This window comes from Coenobita brevimanus, chromosome 16, assembly GCF_032717465.1.
Source record: "Coenobita brevimanus isolate Jiangsu-jjx chromosome 16, ASM3271746v2, whole genome shotgun sequence".
Classification (NCBI taxonomy): Eukaryota; Metazoa; Arthropoda; class Malacostraca; order Decapoda; family Coenobitidae; genus Coenobita; species Coenobita brevimanus.
In genome coordinates this window covers 15,080,713-15,090,026 of record NC_136969.1, presented here as the reverse complement: position 1 = coordinate 15,090,026, position 9,314 = coordinate 15,080,713, and the positions used below count along the sequence as shown (strand labels likewise).

At 39.7% G+C, this 9,314-nt stretch overlaps 1 non-coding gene across 1 annotated transcript; it reads left to right on the top strand.

The window, feature by feature from the left end:
* Nucleotides 1-8,713: 8,713 nt before the first annotated feature.
* LOC145391093 (5S ribosomal RNA) lies at nucleotides 8,714-8,832 on the top strand. The gene has a single exon (XR_013895782.1). It is a non-coding gene; the product is annotated as a 5S ribosomal RNA (ribosomal RNA).
* The last annotated feature ends 482 nt before the right edge of the window (nucleotides 8,833-9,314 follow it).

The following is a 9,314-nucleotide window of genomic DNA, read 5'->3' as shown; positions in this document are numbered from 1 at the left end:
AGTGGCAATTAATGTAGAGACTGAGCTCATTATATAGGGGCCAGCAGAGCTTGATACAACTTGTAAGAAGGACGCGCAAATGAAGCCATGGGGACAAAGAGTTGACAATCCCGCACTGAACAACAGAAAGGACGACTTACTCTACTATAACGGTAGAAGGGGGGGCTGAGGCAGAACACGCTCGTGATCAAACAGGCAGCACACTGTACGTTAGAATTACACAAAGGGTGATGAAATCATAGGCTATGTAACAATATATATACATATATATATATATATATATATATATATATATATATATATATATATATATATATATATATATATATATATATATATATATATATATATATATATATATATACACACACACAGAGACACACACGAGATGCTACCCAAAAGTTCAAGTAATTTGAATATTGTAGGAAAATTAGTTACCTTACCTCCTAGTTCATACTGTCGCCTTCGAAGTAGTCCCCTTGGGCATATTTACAGTGGTTCCAGTGTTTTTTACACAAGTCCATGCATCCCTAGAAGGCTTCAGGTGTAATGGTCTTAACCCGTTCCGTCCCGGCGACATAAATTAATGTCCGTACATGATGTGCACTCATGTCCCGGCGACGTGAATTAACGCGGCAACATTGCAAGTTGCATAATTTTCACATTTTTCAAAAATCCGAGCCTGATTTTTGTTTCGCCTGCCTACGCAAGCCTCACCTACTCGCCGCCAGGCGGATAATCCCCTAGACCCAGATTAACGCCACCTGACCCTGTGATCGTCCACTTACCTGTCAGCAGTCACCCAGGTCAGACATGGCACGTTGTGGGGTGTCAGACGAGGAGATACAAGTCGCTCTGGATACCTTTACAGGGGATAGTGATTCCCCACTGGATGACGACACCCTCGATGTCGATTACGTGCAGCCTGAGGAGGTTACCAGCAGCAGTGATGAGGAGGTCCCTTCCCCAAGGAAGGTCAAATATATAACATATAGGAACATAAGAACATAAGAAGAGAGGATAACTGCAGTAGGCCGGTTGGCCCATGCTAGGCAGCTCCTAGAAGAGTAACTGAACTACTAGAATGAGATAAGAATAGTAAAGAAGAAGGCTCTCCCCCGCCCTCCAAACCCTCCAGCCGAAGCCGGCAGGAAAAAGTCAGAAAGAACACCACGCAGTATAGAAAAACTGGTGTGGACATTTTACAGGAAAGTGTGAAAGGAGAATAGAGACTATCATAGTGTAACCTGAAAAGGAAAAATTATGAATTAATATTGGTTATAAGATTTTCTTTTTTCTATATCCATCCCTTATTTGTCATATGCTTATCTAACCTATGCTTGAAACTCTCAATGGAAGAGGCAGCAACTACTTTACTAGGTAGCTTATTCCATTCGTCTACTACTCTATTACCAAACCAATTTCTACGTATTTCCTTACTGAAACGGAATTTTTCTAGTTTGAAACCATTATTTCTAGTTCTATCCTGAATGCTCAATTTAAGTACCTTGCTAATATCTCCCTTATTTATACCCTTCATCCACTTAAACACCTCAATTAAGTCTCCCCTTACTCTACACCTCTCTAGCGAATGCAGACTTAGTCTTTTCAGTCTGTCTTCATATGACAGATTCCGGACGTCATGTATCTTTTTTGTCATTCTTCTTTGTACATTTTCTAACGAATTAATATCCATTCTATAGTAAGGACACCAAAATTGTACTGCGTAGTCTAAATATGGCCTTACTAATGCTAGATAAAGTTTCAGTATTACTTTAGATGATCTATTGCTCACGCTTCTCGAAATAAATCCTAGGACCCTATTTGCTTTATTTCTCGCATTAATACACTGTTGTCTTGGTTTAAGGTCGTTACTAATCATAACTCCTAGATCTCTCTCGCATTCCGCTTTGCTAATTTCTTTGTTATCTAAGCTGTATTTAGTATCTCCAATGGTCTTGCCTACGTTAAGTACTTTACATTTTTCAACGTTAAATTCCATTTGCCAAGTTTTAGACCATTTGGACAATGTATCGAGGTCTTTCTGTAAGTTATGGCAATCGTCAGTGGAATTAATGATACGCCCTATTTTTGTATTGTCGGCAAAATTGCTGATGCTGCTATTGACTCCTAAGTCTAGATCATTTATATATATAATAAATAATAAGGGACCGAGTACTGAACCCTGTGGTACACCGCTAGTTACTAATCCCCAGTCTGACTTAATTCCATTTATTAATGCTCTCTGCTTTCGTCCTTTCAGCCAGGATTCTATCCATTTTAAGATATCGCCGTCTATACCGTGTGCTCGAACCTTTCTAACTAACCTTTCGTGTGGGACCCTATCAAAAGCTTTACTAAAGTCCAGATAAATAACATCGTAAGCTTTATCGCTATCTACTGCCTCATAGACCTCCGAGTAGAATGACAGCAAGTTTGTGAGGCAGGATCGTCCTTGCCTGAATCCGTGCTGACTTTCGTTTATAAGATTAAATCTTTCTAAGTGTTCTCTAATCTTATTTGCCAAAATTGACTCTAACATTGTCCCTACTATTGACGTTAGACTTATCGAACGATAATTCGACGCAGCTGATTTATCACCCTTTTTAAAGATGGGCACTACGTTTGCGGTCTTCCACGCCTCTGGAACTTCTCCTGAACTTAAAGAGTCATTAAATAATGTTAAAAATGGCTGACATAATTCTTCTTTGGTTTCTATTATAATTTTTGCATATATATCGTCCGGACTTGACGATTTTTGAGGTTTTAACTTATTAATTTCTTTCAATACGTCCTCCTTACTAATGGTTATCTTACTAAGAATATTTTTCGTATTCTCATCGTAAATATTTGCTGCTTGAGGGACAAGGTCTAGATTTTCCTCTGTGAATACTGATATGAAATAATTATTTAGGATGGAGCACATTTCTTTATCTTCACTGGTAATGTCACCTGATTCTGTTCTGAGTGGTCCTATCCTATCTTTATTTTTCGTGCGGTACATTTGATAAAAACCCTTGTGGTTTTCTTTTGATTCACTAGCAACCTTAATTTCATAACTTCTCTTTGCTTCTCTTATCCCCCTCTTTACTTCTCTATTTAAAATCGTGTATCGGTTACGTAAGTGTTCCTCACCACGTTTTATTTTTCTATATATTCCTTTCCTTTGGCCTATGAGAGATTTTAATCTGTTGTTTAACCATCTTGGTTCCGAATTATTCGTTCTAAACGGTTTTGAAGGGATATATCTATCTTGGCCTCCGTGTATTATATTTATTAACTCGTTATACTTCTCACTGGTCGAATGTCTGTTTGGTACTGGAGCTGAGTTAATTCCCGTCACCTGGACTACATTCCTATCTACCACTTCCCCCCTCGCAGACACCTGACGGACATCCCCACGTGTTTCTTGCCCCACACCTATGACCTGGGGTTCCCACTGACCTGGCATTCCCTCAAATAGCTAATCTCCCTGTGGAATACGGTTCGAAAATAAGCTCTTAAGCCATCAAAATCTCCTAGACGAAAATTAGGAACGGTGGAGGTATTTTCAGTGGAACAGACATCCCAAACGAATTTGAACTTAATTTCTTCATGATCGCTATTACCAAGTCGTCCACCAACCTCTATATCACTAATGATATTTTCTTTATTAGCTAAAACCACATCTAGTATATTATTACCTCTGGTGGGCTCCCTGATATACTGATAAAGAAAATTATCTTGTACTACCTCTAGAAATTCCTCTTACTCTGCATCCCCTGTCTGATTTCTCCAATCTATCCTTGGTAGATTAAGGTCCCCTACAATTATTACTAAGCTGGACTGTGATGCTTTCCTAATTTCCTCCCAAAGGTATTTACTATCTGCTCTACTTAAAATAGGAGATCTGTAAATTGCTCCTAAGACTAATTTCTCCCTATTGTTACTAATTTCGACCCAGACACTTTCTGTGTCCCTATTTACTTTAATGTCTGCTTTATTGTAACAGTTTAATGAATCCTTTACATAAATAGCTACCCCTCCCCTCTTTCTTCCCTGACGGTTTGACACAAAAATATTATAACCTTTTATCTGATATTCTGCTAAAAATTCTCGAGTGTCTGTATTCATCCAAGTTTCACTAATAACGGCAATGTCTATTTTCTCTATACAAATTAAAGCCCTCAGTTCATCCATTTTATTACTTAAACTCCGGCTGTTTGTGTAGTACACTTTCAGATTATTACTAGTAGTTATGCCTCTACCTTGGTATTTACTTTTATTTATTTTATTACTAACTAGGAAACTCTTTACTTTACTAATATAACAATTTTTTGTACTATCGCTTATCGCCCTTCTATCATCGCTTGTTCTATCATCTGTCATCGCCTGCTCAATTTGAGGTGCCTGAGTGGATGTATCTACACTAATGGTTGAACTTTTGTTCTTAGTTTTGCAAGTCTTGATGCATCTATCCAAACATGGTACTAATGATTTCTGAGTGTAGGAGGGCAGGGGACGGCCAGCCTGCACCACGTGCTGCATTTAGGCAGCAACACATACCATCAGATGAGGACGAGGACGAGGACGAGGACGAGGAAGCAGTACATGGTGGCGTATTTTCCTGGCTGGGGATGGAAAAGATATCGCCACGTAGGACTGGGACAGACGTCACATCGCGACTGTTCCTTCTATGTGTTCTGTGGCAGGAAGTAGTGGTGTGGGGATGGTTAGGGCAGCAGAAAGTGAAATTGTTGGGGCGGGAGAGCGCAGACAGATTCGTGAAAGCGAGAGTGGTGTGGGGGAGGCAACACGTCCACGTGGTGTTCGTGTTAGGCGTGGTGTGAGTTAACAGAAGGTGAAAGCACTTGTCTAACATGTAAAGGGGTAATATGTTATATTGGAAGTATTATAAAAGAAGACACACTAGGTACGAGTGTGTGGAGTGCAACGTTGCTCTCTGCCTGCAACCGTGCTTCCGTGAGTATCATAATAACAGGCACTCTTGAAAGTGTGTGTAGTGTGGTAAGGCCTGTACATACGCGATAAAGTGTCGCTCAGTATTATAATAGTGCCATGTTATCTTATGTGATACTAATTATAGGAGGTTGTATAGTTACTGTAAAGTTAGTATGTAAGTTGAAAAATAGTCTAAGTTGAAAGTCACAGAACATACAGTCAGTAGGTAAATAAGCGCTAGGAAGAATTCTGTTCACGGTGTAAGAGGAGTGGGGAATTCCCCAAGGGCTCTAAATTTAGCCACCAATTATGGGATAAGCTGTCTCCCAGTGTACCACCATCCCACCTCACTCTCTCTCTTTCTCTCTCTCTCTCTCTCTCTCTCTCTCTCTCTGTATATATATATATATATATATATATATATATATATATATATATATATATATATATATATATGTATTAGGATAAGGCTTACTGTAAATCGTGTTCTACTGTGAAAGCAAATGTCTAACATGGAAAAGGCCAGAATGTAATGTGAGAAGTACTATAAAGGGGGAGAAAATAAATTCAGAGGTGAAAAAATAATGACATGACATGATTTACCTACGTAAATTAGCGCTACTTCTATGCTAATTCTTTTCATAAAGCATGTACTTCTGTAAAAGCAATTGTCTAACATGTAAATAGGTAATATGTTATGTTATAAGTAATCAAAAAGGTGAAAAAATAGAATCTGAGTTGAAAAAAGCATGAAAGACCAAGTTGTCACTTGGTAAATAAGCGCTATTCTTATGCTAACTCTTTTTGTAAAGCAAGTACATCTATAAAACTAATTGTATAACATGTAAGTGCGTTATATGCTATGTTATAAGTAATCTAAAAGGTGAAAAAATAGAATCTGAGTTGAAAAAAGCATGAAATAAAATGATCCCACCTGGTAAATAAGTGCTACTTTTATGCTAATTCTTGTCATAATGCCTCAAAATATGTACAAATAATTATGTAAAGTTGAAAATGGTATGATGTTATTGTGGAAGTAATATGGAACATGAAAAAATACAATAGCTGATGAAATAATGATGTTTGTTATCCTTCGGTGACATAATCGACCGATTTCGCTAGGGTCGCATAATGGTACATACCTTATTTCTCAGTTTTTTGTATAAAACCCAATATACTTCTGGTATACATATTTCCAACATATGAATACATGATAATAAACGTATACTGCATCAGTTCAGAGTACCCGTGCCACCAAAGAAAACGTACGGCGAAAAGACTACTCATAGAGCATGGCAGTACCTGTCAAACTTACGTGCTTCAGTTAAGCCATTTCTGGACCCAAGGGACACCTTTCTTTGTGATTTTCCTTAGTTTCTGACCAAAAGCGAATGTTTGAGGAAAAAAAAAATGGTCTAAAAAAGCCGGGACTGGGGCGGACCAAAGCTCAGAAAACATCGGGATTGGGCAGGTTAAGCACCTCCTGCGATTCTGTCTGGACCTCCTCAATCGACTCAAATTGACGCCCTTTCAGTCGTAATTTCAGCTTGGGAAACAGGAAAAAGTCGCAGTGGGCAAGGTCAGGTGAATAAGGTGGGTGGGGAATGACTGTCGTGTTAGTGGAAGCCAGGAACTGCCGGACAACAATTAATGTGTGGGCGGGGGCATTGTCATGATGCAGGACCCAGTCCTTGTTCTTCCACTGTTGGATGTTTATGGCGGATGTTCTCCCTCAGATGCTGTAAAACTTCCCAGCAAAACTTTCTGCTCACAGTCTGACTGGGTGGGTTGAATTCCTTCTGAACAATCCCTTGGATATCAAAGATAACGATTAACATCGACCTGACGTTGCTGCAAACTTGATGTGCATTTTTTGGCCTCGGTGAATTGGGAGACTTCCATTGCGATGACTGCTGTTTTGTCTCCGGGTCATAACCATAAACCCACGATTCATCAACAGGTATGACCTTGGAGATGAATGTGGCATCGCCTCTGACTTAATTCTTGAGCTCCCTGCAAACTGCTGTGCAATATGCCTTCTGCCTGTCACTCAGCAGTCTTGGCACAAATTTTGCAGCAATGTGTCTCAAGATCAACACATCCAACAAAATGCATTGCACACTCCCGTACGACAGTCCAACAACATCACAAACATCAGGCATAGTCCGTCTATGATCTGCATGATAGCCTGATGAATATTTCCAACATTTTCTGGTGTTGTTTCTGTTGACAGTCATCCAGAACAGTCATTGTCTTCGACAGATGTTTGTCCTTCCTTGAACTGTTTGTACCAGAAAAATGTTCTGTTTTGCGACATGACATTGTCATCAAAGGCTTGCTGAAGCAACCAGTGAGTTTCTGTAGCCATCTTGTTGATCTTGAAGCTGAACTTGTTGCAGGTTCTTTGTTCCGTGAGGTCCGCTATTGGAAAACCACCAAACCATCCACACACCGTTACAATAGTAAGCGTAGCTTAACAACACGTCCACTCACAGACTCGGCCGGGGCCACACTGATGCATAATGGGTGCTGCTGACTCCTCCCGTTGGCAAAAGGCAAAACTGCAAACGGTTGGCTCCCTCTGTTCAAATTACTGGAACTTTTTACTAGCACAACATATATATATATATATATATATATATATATATATATATATATTGCCAGACGCCATAATCCCATAAGGGGTGGCCATTTGATTTAGGGTTATTTGTTTTAGGGGGAGGCGCACTAACCCTCCACCAACCCACTCGTTGACACGTAGGAAGCATGTATGGTTTGGTTATATGTTTACCACCCAGCGTTGTAAATGGTTTCTTGGCTTACAGGAAACCATTTGGCTTGTCACTCAATGTAAAGCCACCTGTAAAGGAACGAAAGGCAATAAGAAGTGACAGGAAAGATGGGAGAAATGAGAAGAGAGGAGGGCAGGCACAGAAAAAGAATGATAAGACTAAGGATGATGTAGGCAGCACTACATCAAATGAGTGGATGATGGTCGTCACCACCTACCATATATATATATATATATATATATATATATATATATATATATATATATATATATACATATATTTACACACATGAAGCCTCTGTGGTACCGTGATAAAGTGTGTATTTTCGTACGCTGAAGAACGAGGGTTCGCGCCCCGCCAGGGTAATAAACTTTGGGAGCGTTCTTCTGGCCACGTACTGCTTGGCGTACATAAGGGGTGCTGTGGCTGAACCAGTGTTGCATACTATAAAGTATGCTTGCACGCTGTTGGCTTGCGCTGGCCGATTGCACTTCGTTCACAGACTGCACACACATCTAAAGCCACTCAGCACTACAATTACACTTACAAGCATTTCTCACTCTACATAAAATAATCTATCAGACAGCCTAAGCTGTAATGCTAGGATTTTTTTGATAGTCCCACCGTTATTGTTTCTGTTCAACTTACTCGTTGATAATACAAATGGTACTCGACCTAGTCTCCCCTCAGTGACTGATAGAATATTCACCTCAATAAAATCAAAAGGGGGGGGTGTTTTGACTTGGTATGATAAAGGTTAATTGTTTAAGATAGTTTTGGTAGCATTTGTGGTTTTGGCCGAGTCGAGAATAAGTCAGTACCACGTGTGTTCGTCGTTCCCAAAGCGGAGGAATCTTGAACTGGAAGGGGAGTGAGTTATGCGTGAGAGGACATAATTCCCTTGATTGGGTATAAAAATGACATATACTTAACTCTAATAATTCTATACTGGTTAATCAACAGACATTTTTACTTACATGACCTTCGGCCATACCACGTTGAGTACACCGCTTCCCGTCCGATCAGCAAAGTTAAGCAACGTTGGGTCTGGTTAGTACTTGGACGGGTGACCGCCTGGGAACACCAGATGCTGTTGGCATCCCTACGTGTCAAGTGGGGTTGGTGGAGGATTAGTGCCCCTCCCTGTAAAACAATTAACTCTAAGCCATTGGCCACCCCGTCTGGGATACATGGCGTTTGGGAATGAATGAATGATGAACCTTTAGTCATATGTAATAGGGCTGTAGATTAAAACCATGGTTTGGACGAACATCATACAATATTGTCACCAAGCGAAACAAATGGAATATTCAAGTGATTTCTGAGGTCATCATACCTCACTCTTTTTGTCGGTTATTCTCGGGCTTGTCAATAGCCTCAAGACTGGGATATTTATTGGCATGAGTTGTCTTTACGGGCTGGCATAACCTCGAACCAAAAAAAATAATCACTCATGTTCTATTTCGTCCGTGTAGTATAATCTCATCATGCAATTCACTAATAATTCACAATCACTATCAATTCATAATTATTAATAGTTCATAATCATCATTGATGCATAATCACCAAGAATACATAATC